General features: G+C 38.1%; 1 protein-coding gene across 1 annotated transcript in view; it reads right to left on the bottom strand.

Annotated features, from left to right (window-relative positions):
* The window catches only part of LOC138322733 (carbohydrate sulfotransferase 11-like), a 263,446-nt gene that overhangs the window by 242,839 nt on the left and 6,336 nt on the right, over positions 1 to 14,271 (bottom strand). The window lies entirely within an intron of this gene.

Raw genomic sequence — 14,271 nt, 5'->3', positions numbered from 1 at the left:
ACTCCTATATAAATTTTGACATCCAGTCTCTAAACGTCTGTATACAAACTCCTATATAAATTTTGACACCAATCTCCTATATAAATTTTGACACCCAGTCTCTAAACGTCTGCACACAAACTCCTATATAAATTTTGACACCCGGTCTCTAAACGTATGTATACAAACTCCTATATGAATTTTGACACCCAGTCTCTAAACGTCTGCACACAAACTCCTATATAAATTTTGACACCCAGTCTCTAAACGTCTGTATACAAACTCCTATATAAATTTTGACACCCAGTCTCTAAACGTCTGTACACAAACTCCTATATAAATTTTGACACCCAGTCTCTAAACGTCTGTACACAAACTCCTATATAAATTTTGACACCCAGTCTCTAAACGTCTGTATACAAACTCCTATATAAATTTTGACACCCAGTCTCTAAACGTCTGTACACAAACTCCTATATAAATTTTGACACCCAGTCTCTAAACGTCTGCACACAAACTCCTATATAAATTTTGACACCCAGTCTCTAAACGTCTGCACACAAACTCCTATATAAATTTTGACACCCAGTCTCTAAACGTCTGTATACAAACTCCTATATAAATTTTGACACCCAGTCTCTAAACGTCTGTACACAAACTCCTATATAAATTTTGACACCCAGTCTCTAAACGTCTGTACACAAACTCCTATATAAATTTTGACACCCAGTCTCTAAACGTCTGTACACAAACTCCTATATAAATTTTGACACCCAGTCTCTAAACGTCTGTACACAAACTCCTATATAAATTTTGACACCCAGTCTCTAAACGTCTGTACACAAACTCCTATATAAATTTTGACACCCAGTCTCTAAACGTCTGTACACAAACTCCTATATAAATTTTGACACCCAGTCTCTAAACGTCTGTACACAAACTCCTATATAAATTTTGACACCCAGTCTCTAAACAGTCAGTCTCTAAATGTCTGCACACAAACTCCTATATAAATTTTGACACCCAGTCTCTAAACGTCTGCATACAAACTCCTATATAAATTTTGACACCCAGTCTCTAAACGTCTGCATACAAACTCCTATATAAATTTTGACACCCAGTCTCTAAACGTCTGCATACAAACTCCTATATAAATTTTGACACCCAGTCTCTAAATGTCTGCACACAAACTCCTATATAAATTTTGACACCCAGTCTCTAAACGTCTGCACACAAACTCCTATATAAATTTTGACACCCAGTCTCTAAACGTCTGCATACAAACTCCTATATAAATTTTGACACCCAGTCTCTAAACGTCTGCACACAAACTCCTATATAAATTTTGACACCCAGTCTCTAAACGTCTGTACACAAACTCCTATATAAATTTTGACACCCAGTCTCTAAACGTCCTGTACACAAACTCCTATATAAATTTTTGACACCCAGTCTCTAAACAGTCAGTCTCTAAATGTCTGCACACAAACTCCTATATAAATTTTGACACCCAGTCTCTAAACGTCTGCATACAAACTCCTATATAAATTTTGACACCCAGTCTCTAAACGTCTGCATACAAACTCCTATATAAATTTTGACACCCAGTCTCTAAACGTCTGTATACAAACTCCTATATAAATTTTGACACCCAGTCTCTAAACGTCTGCACACAAACTCCTATATAAATTTTGACACCCAGTCTCTAAACGTCTGCATACAAACTCCTATATAAATTTTGACACCCAGTCTCTAAACGTCTGCATACAAACTCCTATATAAATTTTGACACCCAGTCTCTAAACGTCTGCACACAAACTCCTATATAAATTTTGACACCCAGTCTCTAAACGTCTGTATACAAACTCCTATATAAATTTTGACACCCAGTCTCTAAACGTCTGTACACAAACTCCTATATAAATTTTGACACCCAGTCTCTAAACGTCTGTATACAAACTCCTATATAAATTTTGACACCCAGTCTCTAAACGTCTGTACACAAACTCCTATATAAATTTTGACACCCAGTCTCTAAACGTCTGTACACAAACTCCTATATAAATTTTGACACCCAGTCTCTAAACGTCTGTACACAAACTCCTATATAAATTTTGACACCCAGTCTCTAAACGTCTGTACACACAAACTCCTATATAAATTTTGACACCCAGTCTCTAAACGTCTGCACACAAACTCCTATATAAATTTTGACACCCAGTCTCTAAACGTCTGCACACAAACTCCTATATAAATTTTGACAGTCAGTCTCTAAACGTCTGCACACAAACTCCTATATAAATTTTGACACCCAGTCTCTAAACGTCTGCACACAAACTCCTATATAAATTTTGACACCCAGTCTCTAAACGTCTGTACACAAACTCCTATATAAATTTTGACACCCAGTCTCTAAACGTCTGTACACAAACTCCTATATAAATTTTGACACCAAGTCTCTAAACGTCTGTACACAAACTCTATATAAATTTTGACACCCAGTCTCTAAACGTCTGTACACAAACTCCTATATAAATTTTGACACCCAGTCTCTAAACGTCTGCACACAAACTCCTATATAAATTTTGACACCCAGTCTCTAAACGTCTGTACACAAACTCCTATATAAATTTTGACACCCAGTCTCTAAACGTCTGCATACAAACTCCTATATAAATTTTGACACCCAGTCTCTAAACGTCTGCACACAAACTCCTATATAAATTTTGACAGTCCAGTCTCTAAACGTCTGCACACAAACTCCTATATAAATTTTGACACCCAGTCTCTAAACGTCTGCACACAAACTCCTATATAAATTTTGACACCCAGTCTCTAAACGTCTGCACACAAACTCCTATATAAATTTTGACACCCAGTCTCTAAACGTCTGCACACAAACTCCTATATAAATTTTGACACCCAGTCTCTAAACGTCTGTACACAAACTCCTATATAAATTTTGACACCCAGTCTCTAAACGTCTGCACACAAACTCCTATATAAATTTTGACACCCAGTCTCTAAACGTCTGCACACAAACTCCTATATAAATTTTGACACCCAGTCTCTAAACGTCTGTACACAAACTCCTATATAAATTTTGACACCCAGTCTCTAAACGTCTGCACACAAACTCCTATATAAATTTTGACACCCAGTCTCTAAACGTCTGCACACAAACTCCTATATAAATTTTGACACCCAGTCAGTCTAAACGTCTGCACACAAACTCCTATATAAATTTTGACACCCAGTCTCTAAACGTCTGCACACAAACTCCTATATAAATTTTGACACCCAGTCTCTAAACGTCTGTACACAAACTCCTATATAAATTTTGACACCCAGTCTCTAAACGTCTGTACACAAACTCCTATATAAATTTTGACACCCAGTCTCTAAACGTCTGTACACAAACTCCTATATAAATTTTGACACCCAGTCTCTAAACGTCTGTACACAAACTCCTATATAAATTTTGACACCCAGTCTCTAAACGTCTGCACAAACTCCTATATAAATTTTGACACCCAGTCTCTAAACGTCTGTACACAAACTCCTATATATAAATTTTGACACCCAGTCTCTAAACGTCTGCACACAAACTCCTATATAAATTTTGACACCCAGTCTCTAAACGTCTGCACACAAACTCCTATATAAATTTTGACACCCAGTCTCTAAACGTCTGCACACAAACTCCTATATAAATTTTGACGACACCCAGTCTCTAAACGTCTGCACACAAACTCCTATATAAATTTTGACACCCAGTCTCTAAACGTCTGCACACAAACTCCTATATAAATTTTGACACCCAGTCTCTAAACGTCTGTACACAAACTCCTATATAAATTTTGACACCCAGTCTCTAAACGTCTGTACACAAACTCCTATATAAATTTTGACACCCAGTCTCTAAACGTCTGTACACAAACTCCTATATAAATTTTGACACCCAGTCTCTAAACGTCTGTACAAAACTCCTTATAAATTTTGACACCCAGTCTCTAAACGTCTGCACACAAACTCCTATATAAATTTTGACACCCAGTCTCTAAACGTCTGTACACAAACTCCTATATAAATTTTGACACCCAGTCTCTAAACAGTCAGTCTCTAAATGTCTGCACACAAAACTCCTATATAAATTTTGACACCCAGTCTCTAAACGTCTGCATACAATCTCCTATATAAATTTTGACACCCAGTCTCTAAACGTCTGCATACAAACTCCTATATAAATTTTGACACCCAGTCTCTAAACGTCTGTATACAAACTCCTATATAAATTTTGACACCCAGTCTCTAAACGTCTGTACACAAACTCCTATATAAATTTTGACACCCAGTCTCTAAACGTCTGCATACAACTCCTATATAAATTTTGACACCAGTCTCTAAACGTCACAAACTCCTATATAAATTTTGACACCCAGTCTCTAAACGTCTGCATACAAACTCCTATATAAATTTTGACACCCAGTCTCTAAACGTCTGCAACAAACTCCTATATAAATTTTGACACCCAGTCTCTAAACGTCTGACACAAACTCCTATATAAATTTTGACACCCGGTCTGCTATAAAATTTGACACCCAGTCTCTAACGTCTACAAACTCCTATATAAATTTTGACACCCAGTCTCTAAACGTCTGTATACAAACTCCTATATAAATTTTGACACCCAGTCTCTAAACGTCTGCACACAAACTCCTATATAAATTTTGACACCCAGTCTCTAAACGTCTGCATACAAACTCCTATATAAATTTTGACACCCAGTCTCTAAACGTCTGCATACAAACTCCTATATAAATTTTGACACCCAGTCTCTAAACGTCTGTACACAAACTCCTATATAAATTTTGACACCCAGTCTCTAAACGTCTGTACACAAACTCCTATATAAATTTTGACACCCAGTCTCTAAACGTCTGTACACAAACTCCTATATAAATTTTGACACCCAGTCTCTAAACGTCTGTACACAAACTCCTATATAAATTTTGACACCAAGTCTCTAAACGTCTGTACACAAACTCCTATATAAATTTTGACACCAAGTCTCTAAACGTCTGCACACAAACTCCTATACAAATTTTGACACCCAGTCTCTAAACGTCTGTACACAAACTCCTATATAAATTTTGACACCCAGTCTCTAAACGTCTGTACACAAACTCCTTTATAAATTTTGACACCCAGTCTCTAAACGTCTGTATACAAACTCCTATATAAATTTTGACACCAAGTCTCTAAACGTCTGTACACAAACTCCTATATAAATTTTGACACCAAGTCTCTAAACGTCTGCACACAAACTCCTATACAAATTTTGACACCCAGTCTCTAAACGTCTGTACACAAACTCCTATATAAATTTTGACATCCAGTTCTAAACGTCTGCACACAAACTCCTATATAAATTTTGACACCCAGTCTCTAAACGTCTGTACACAAACTCCTATATAAATTTTGACATCCAGTCTCTAAACGTCTGTATACAAACTCCTATATAAATTTTGACACCCAGTCTCTAAACGTCTGCACACAAACTCCTATATAAATTTTGACACCCAGTCTCTAAACGTCTGCATACAATCTCCTATATAAATTTTGACACCCAGTCTCTAAACGTTTGCATACAAACTCCTATACAAATTTTGACACCCAGTCTCTAAACGTCTGCATACAAACTCCTATACAAATTTTGACACCCAGTCTCTAAACGTCTGCACACAAACTCCTATATAAATTTTGACACCCGGTCTCTAAACGTATGTATACAAACTCCTATATGAATTTTGACACCCAGTCTCTAAACGTCTGCACACAAACTCCTATATAAATTTTGACACCCAGTCTCTAAACGTCTGCATACAATCTCCTATATAAATTTTGACACCCAGTCTCTAAAACGTCTGCATACAAACTCCTATATAAATTTTGACATCCAGTCTCTAAACGTCTGTATACAAACTCCTATATCAATTTTGACACCCAGTCTCTAAACGTCTGCATACAAACTCCTATATAAATTTTGACACCCAGTCTCTAAACGTCTGCATACAATCTCCTATATAAATTTTGACACCCAGTCTCTAAAGGTCTGCATACAAACTCCTATATAAATTTTGACACCCAGTCTCTAAACGTCTGCACACAAACTCCTATATAAATTTTGACACCCAGTCTCTAAACGTCTGTATACAAACTCCTATACAAATTTTGACACCCAGTCTCTAAACGTCTGTATACAAACTCCTATATAAATTTTGACATCCAGTCTCTAAACGTCTGCACACAAACTCCTATATAAATTTTGACACCCAGTCTCTAAACGTCTGCATACAAACTCCTATATAAATTTTGACACCCAGTCTCTAAACGTCTGACACAAACTCCTTATAAATTTTGACACCCAGTCTCTAAACGTCTGCACACAAACTCCTATATAAATTTTGACACCCAGTCTCTAAACGTATGTATACAAACTCCTATATAAATTTTGACACCCAGTCTCTAAACGTCTGTACACAAACTCCTATATAATTTTGACACCCAGTCTCTAAACGTCTGTACACAAACTCCTATATAAATTTTGACACCCAGTCTCTAAACGTCTGTACACAAACTCCTATATAAATTTTGACACCCAGTCTCTAAACGTCTGTACACAAACTCCTATATAAATTTTGACACCCAGTCTCTAAACGTCTGTACACAAACTCCTATATAAATTTTGACACCCAGTCTCTAAACGTCTGCACACAAACTCCTATATAAAATTTTGACACCCAGTCTCTAAAACGTCTGCACACAAACTCCTATATAAATTTTGACACCCAGTCTCTAAACGTCTGCACACAAACTCCTATATAAATTTTGACACCCAGTCTCTAAACGTCTGTACATACAAACTCCTATATAAATTTTGACACCCAGTCTCTAAACGTCTGTACACAAACTCCTATATAAATTTTGACACCCAGTCTCTAAACGTCTGTACACAAACTCCTATATAAATTTTGACACCAAGTCTCTAAACGTCTGTACACAAACTCCTATATAAATTTTGACACCCAGTCTCTAAACGTCTGTACACAAACTCCTATATAAATTTTGACACCCAGTCTCTAAACGTCTGCACACAAACTCCTATACAAATTTTGACACCCAGTCTCTAAACGTCTGTACACAAACTCCTATATAAATTTTGACACCCAGTCTCTAAACGTCTGCATACAAACTCCTATATAAATTTTGACACCCAGTCTCTAAACGTCTGCACACAAACTCCTATATAAATTTTGACACCCAGTCTCTAAACGTCTGTATACAAACTCCTATATAAATTTTGACACCCAGTCTCTCTAAACGTCTGCACGCAAACTCCTGTAGACATTTTGACACCCAGTCTCTAAACGTCTGTACACAAACTCCTATATAAATTTTGACACCCAGTCTCTAAACGTCTGCACACAAACTCCTATATAAATTTTGACACCCAGTCTCTAAACGTCTGTACACAAACTCCTATATAAATTTTGACACCCAGTCTCTAAACGTCTGCACACAAACTCCTATATAATTTTTGACAGTCAGTCTCTAAACGTCTGCACACAAACTCCTATATAAATTCTAAACGTCTGTACACAAACTCCTATATAAATTTTGACCACCCAGTCTCTAAACGTCTGCACACAAACTCCTATATAAATTTTGACACCCAGTCTCTAAACGTCTGTACACAAACTCCTATATAAATTTTGACACCCAGTCTCTAAACGTCTGCACACAAACTCCTATATAATTTTTGACAGTCAGTGTCTAAACGTCTGCACACAAAACTCCTATATAAATTTTGACACCCAGTCTCTAAACGTCTGCATACAATCTCCTATATAAATTTTGACACCCAGTCTCTAAACGTCTGTACACAAACTCCTATATAAATTTTGACACCCAGTCTCTAAACGTCTGTACACAAACTCCTATATAAATTTTGACACCAAGTATCTAAACGTCTGTACACAAACTTCTATATAAATTTTGACACCCAGTCTCTAAACGTCTGTACACAAACTCCTATATAAATTTTGACACCCAGTCTTTAAACGTCTGCACACAAACTCCTATACAAATTTTGACACCCAGTCTCTAAACGTCTGTACACAAACTCCTATATAAATTTTGACACCCAGTCTCTAAACGTCTGCATACAAACTCCTATATAAATTTTGACACCCAGTCTCTAAACGTCTGCACACAAACTCCTATATAAATTTTGACAGTCAGTCTCTAAACGTCTGCACACAAACTCCTATATAAATTTTGACACCCAGTCTCTAAACGTCTGCACACAAACTCCTATATAATTTTTGACAGTCAGTCTCTAAACGTCTGCACACAAACTCCTATATAAATTTTGACACCCAGTCTCTAAACGTCTGCACACAAACTCCTATATAAATTTTGACACCCAGTCTCTAAACGTCTGTACACAAACTCCTATATAAATTTTGACACCCAGTCTCTAAACGTCTGCACACAAACTCCTATATAAATTTTGACACCCAGTCTCTAAACGTCTGCACACAAACTCCTATATAAATTTTGACACCCAGTCTCTAAACGTCTGCACACAAACTCCTATATAAATTTTGACACCCAGTCTCTAAACGTCTGTACACAAACTCCTATATAAATTTTGACACCCAGTCTCTAAAAACGTCATGCAATATATTTTGACACCCAGTCTCTAAACGTCTGCATACAAACTCCTATATAAATTTTGACACCCAGTCTCTAAACGTCTGTACACAAACTCCTATATAAATTTTGACACCCAGTCTCTAAACGTCTGTACACAAACTCCTATATAAATTTTGACACCCAGTCTCTAAACGTCTGCACACAAACTCCTATATAAATTTTGACACCCAGTCTCTAAACGTCTGCACACAAACTCCTATATAAATTTTGACACCCAGTCTCTAAACGTCTGCACACAAACTCCTATATAAATTTTGACACCCAGTCTCTAAACAACGTCTGTACACAAACTCCTATATAAATTTGACACCCAGTCTCTAAACGTCTATACACAAACTCCTTAAAAATTTTGACACCCAGTCTCTAAACGTCTGTATACAAACTCCTATATAAATTTTGACACCAAGTCTCTAAACGTCTGCACACAAACTCCTATATAAATTTTGACACCCAGTCTCTAAACGTCTGCACACAAACTCCTATATAAATTTTGACACCCAGTCTCTAAACGTCTGCACACAAACTCCTATATAAATTTTGACAGTCAGTCTCTAAACGTCTGTACACAAACTCCTATATAAATTTTGACAGTCAGTCTCTAAACGTCTGCACACAAACTCCTATATAAATTTTGACAGTCAGACTCTAAACGTCTGCATACAAACTCCTATATAAATTTTGACACCCAGTCTCTAAACGTCTGTACACAAACTCCTATATAAATTTTGACACCCAGTCTCTAAACGTCTGTATACAAACTCCTATATAAATTTTGACACCCAGTCTCTAAACGTCTGTACACAAACTCCTTTATAAATTTTGACACCCAGTCTCTAAACGTCTGCATACAAACTCCTATATAAATTTTGACACCCAGTCTCTAAACGTCTGTACACAAACTCCTATATAAATTTTGACAGTCAGTCTCTAAAACGTATGTATATAAACTCCAATACACATTTTGACACTCAGTCTCCAGCATTCCCAACTCTATAATAGTGGTAGTTTCTGCTCCTGCTTAGCGCTCAGCAAACAGGGAGTGGGTTGACTCGTTCGGCCGTTGTCAGTATAATGTGACCGGGTGGGATGTGTTGCTTGGTGTCTTCGGCGGCAACCTTCAGTGATATAACACTATAAAAGGGCATGAGGGCTGAAGTTGGTTGCGAGTTCCTACTTCCTAGTTCCGTTTAATAAACGGAAGTAGGAACCAGACTCGAGTTCCGTTTAAGCTTATAAGGAACTAGGAACCAGACTCGATTTCCGTTTAACAAACATACTAGCCAACGAGCGGAGTTCCGTTTATTAGGATTCCTATCTCTAACTGCATGTTCAATTACCTATTATATACAGGAATCGAACTTAGAGCTTTCATGAATAATACAGCACAGAAATAATCTCCTTAACACAAGTTTCCTTAAACGGATCTGACACCTAGACTCCAGTTCCGTTTAACTTAAACGGAACTAGGAACCAGACCCGAGTTCCGTTTAAGCTTATACGGAACTAGGAACCAGACCCGAGTTCCGTTTAACAAACATACTGGCCAACGAGTGGAGTTCCGTTTATAAGGATTTCTACATCTTATAAGAAATTAAATTACATATGTTATACAGGAATCTAGCTCTGAGCTTTCAGGAATGATACAACTTATATAATTTATCTCTATAACACAGATTTTCTAAAACGGATCTGACACCTACATCCTAGTTCCGTTTTGCTTAAACGGAACTAGGAACCAGACCCGAGTTCCGTTTAACTTAAACGGAACATGGAACCAGGCCCTAGTTCCGTTTAACTTAAACGGAACAACTTAAACGGAACTAGAAACCAGACCTGAGTTCCGTTTAACACAAATATACTGGTCAATGAGTCGAGTTCCGTTTAATAGGATTTCTGCATCGTATAAGATATTAAATTCAAATGATACAAAGGAATCTAGCTCTGAGCTTTCAGGAATGATACAACAGAGAAATAATCTCTATAACATAGATTTTATTAAACGGATCTGACACCTAGATCCAAGTTCCGTTTTGCTTAAACCGAACTAGGAACCAGACCCTAGCTCCGTTTAACACAAATACTGGTCAACCAGCCGGATTCCGTTTATTAAAATTTCTACCTGTAATAAGATATTTAATTACAATTATAAGTCTGAAATCGAACGTAAAGCTTCCATGAATAATACAACACTTAATTAATCTATATAACAGCATTTCTTCAGCGGGTTTGACACCTAGACCCCAGTTCCGTTTAACTAAATCGGAACTAGGAACCAGATCCGAGTTCCGTTTAACACAAATACTGGTCAACCAGCCGGGTTCCATTTATTAGAATTTCTACCGCTAATAAGATGTTTAATTACCATTGTAATACAGGAATCGAACTTAAAGCTTCCATGAATAATACAACACAGAATTTCTTCAACGGGTTTGACACCTAGACCCTGGTTCCGTTTAACTTAAACGGAACTAGGAACCAGACCCGGGTTCTGTTTAAGCTCAAACAGAACTAGGAACCATATTCGAGTTCCGTTTATTTGATCGGAACTAGGAACCAGACCCGAGGTCAGTTTAGAGCCGACGCTTGCATAGATGTGACTTTTTTAGATTTATTTTTACAGGAATTGTCTTTGAAATTTCAGGACCATGTAATCAAAGTAAAAATCATTTCAGTGTAGATTTCTTTACACGAAGTCGACAACGAGACCTGTTCTGTTCTGTTTAATATTATGCGGATCTAGGAACCAGTTCCTAGTTCTGTTTAAGCCGATATTGGCCTATACATTGCCTTTAAAGACTTTAATGAATATCCTGATGCTTAATAGTGCCCCGTATCGCAATACGGGTGCCTTATAGTAATCAGGTTGACGGTCTATCTGTCCGTCCGTCCTTCCGTCCGTCCGTCCGTCCGCCTGTCCTTTTTTAGTTCTTTTTTGTTACCAAGAAGTCTTATATTGCAGATGTAGGTTACCTTAGTACCCTTGTTCTGCATATTACATTTTTGGTCCAATCGGTCAATATGATGGCCGACAGAGAAACACCTTTGATTTTGGTAGTTGAAGATATTTTATCTCTATTAAGCACCAAAGGGATCTGTCTGAAATTTCAGAGGTTGGTTTCCCCTAGGTTCCTAGTTGCGTATAAGGCATTTTTGAACCGATCTATCAACAAGATAGCCCCAAATGGGCCATACAACTCAATCAAACAAAATCAACAAGATGGCCAAGAGGCAGCTATCTTGGATTTTAATATTTATTGTTCAAAAAGCAGAGAAAATATTCCTCTTTCGTCAGACATACATCATTCTTTGGTACGCGCCAAGAATCCTCTAAGATATCTTGTAATATATACTGTCATCAATCATTTCGAAATCAGAGCTTCAATTGTACATTTCATTGTCAAGATATTACTTTTCCTAATCGCAAAGCATCTTGAGCGGGGCCTATTTTGACGTGTCAGCGTTCTAGTATTTTACAGTAATCGTCTTCGGAACCTTTAGGAACATATAATCACAGAAAAACTCAATATAGCGTAGAAACGGAGTCGAAAAACCATGCCCGAGTTCCGTTTAAGATCATACGAATCTAGGAATTAGACCCGAGTTCCTTTTAACCCAACGCAATCAAATTCCATATTCAGTTCACGTTCTTTTACTGACCAATGAGTTCGTTTATTATGATTCCCACGTGTAATAAGATGTTTAACTGGACATTTTCATTGGACAATATGACGGGTGTTTATCTAACAAGGAAAAGTGGTCAATGGCATTCATATCTTAACTCGAGTTATGAAGAAGAATTTTTCCTCATCTCGCACGCTTAAGTTAGCCCTGTTGCACCTCAGTTTTGGTCAAAGGTTCAAGCCCCTGGTTATGCAATACACGATAGACTGCCGTCCTCTTTGCCTGCTAAGCTTGAGTGTTGAACTCTGGAAACATGGTCAATGAACCAGGTAGTGTTCGGCTCCAAGGAGCACCACACGATGGAGAGGCTGTTGCGTCTCTCCATCCAGAATGTCATATATAAACTTGAAAACTTCTGCCCTGAACAGGACATTGAGAGGATTGGCTTCTTTGAAGGTGTCATTACTCGTCAATGTCAGACGTGGTCCCTTCTGCCTTTTTTGAAGAGAATTCAGACGTTGAAGGCCATTACCTCACAGAGGTCAGCACCACCAAAAAAGAAGGCTAGAAATTCTGCTCCCACTGTTATATGCGACCGAAGTCAAAGCCTTATTTCAATGGTAACATTGGGAAGGGTAGGAAGAGTACAAACCATCATTTGGACAAGACGAAAAGTTCCTGATTCGTCTCTCCGTCCTTGATCGTTCCATACGAAAGGTCTGTTCTTGAGAATTCAGCCAGTCTCAGATTCAAGTCCTTCTCTCGTAAATTAGGGTTTGGGTAAGGCAACAATTCTCCATCTGTGTAGGTCTCGATATTCCTCGTTTTCATCTTCCTGTAGGAGATCGTCAGTCCACCTTCTTTCTAGAGTCAATGGAAGGATATCACCCAGGACCCTTGAGCCTTTTCTGTAGTGAAGGAGCGGTTTGGCATTCCATACTTGCGGCATCCGCACTTTGTGTCAAAGTATGTATTTTTTCCCTCCTTCGGGGGATCCGGAGATGGCAGTTTCCATCCGGGAGGAAGTAAGGACCATGCTTTTAAAGGGCGCGGTCGAGGAGGTGCCTATTATGGACTACACACTCGGCTTCTATTCCAGAATAATTCTGATCCGCAAGAGGTTTGGAGCTTGGTGTCCCATCAACTGCTGTTGGTTGTAGTGTGATTTCTGCACTCTAGGGAAGACATGTTCACAACTATGTCGACGAATTTCTAATGATCCATCTAGTTCGGGAATCTTTGGATCGGAACACCCGTCTGGTCATGAAACTTTTGCTTAGAGTTGGCTTAGTTCCTTAAAGAGTATGAGGTTCCCCTTCTTAAAACATTGTCTTCTTGGGACACCGTTTCCACGCGGTTCATGGTATTGTCATTCCAACTTTGAAGAAATTCGAGAAGGCCAGAGATATTCCTCTGACCTTCATCGGCTGGCCCCTTGTTGGTCTCTACATATTCTGTGTTATCTCAACTCATGGGGTTTGCTCGGTGGTGTACTCTGAAAGGCAATTACAAATGTATTTCAGGAGGTTTCGTTGTCGTCCATGCCAGCTCCCACCGTGAACATGTTCACGGATGCGTTCATGGAAGTTTTAGGGGCTTACCTCGACATCCATTGCCAGTCGATGGAGTGGTCTGGGGAACATGCAGAAGATGATGGCTCTTCTGTTTTCTCTGCAGACATTTTAGAAGATTCTGCATTCCAATGCGGTTTGAATGGCTACGGACAACTCTACAGTGGTCGCTTATCTGGAGAGAAAGGGACACCAGCTCACGTCCTTTGTGCCCTCGCTATCAGTATTTCCGTATTATTCCTATCTATAAGGAAATGCAGTTAACAATTTTAGTCAAGCATCTTCCAGGAAGCGCAAATGTTCTGGCGGATAATCTCCA

Source organism: Argopecten irradians, chromosome 5 (genome assembly GCF_041381155.1).
Source record: "Argopecten irradians isolate NY chromosome 5, Ai_NY, whole genome shotgun sequence".
In the NCBI taxonomy this organism is placed as follows: Eukaryota; Metazoa; Mollusca; class Bivalvia; order Pectinida; family Pectinidae; genus Argopecten; species Argopecten irradians.
Note: the sequence above shows the minus strand (reverse complement) of the source record. Positions and strands in the feature narration are given on the sequence as shown.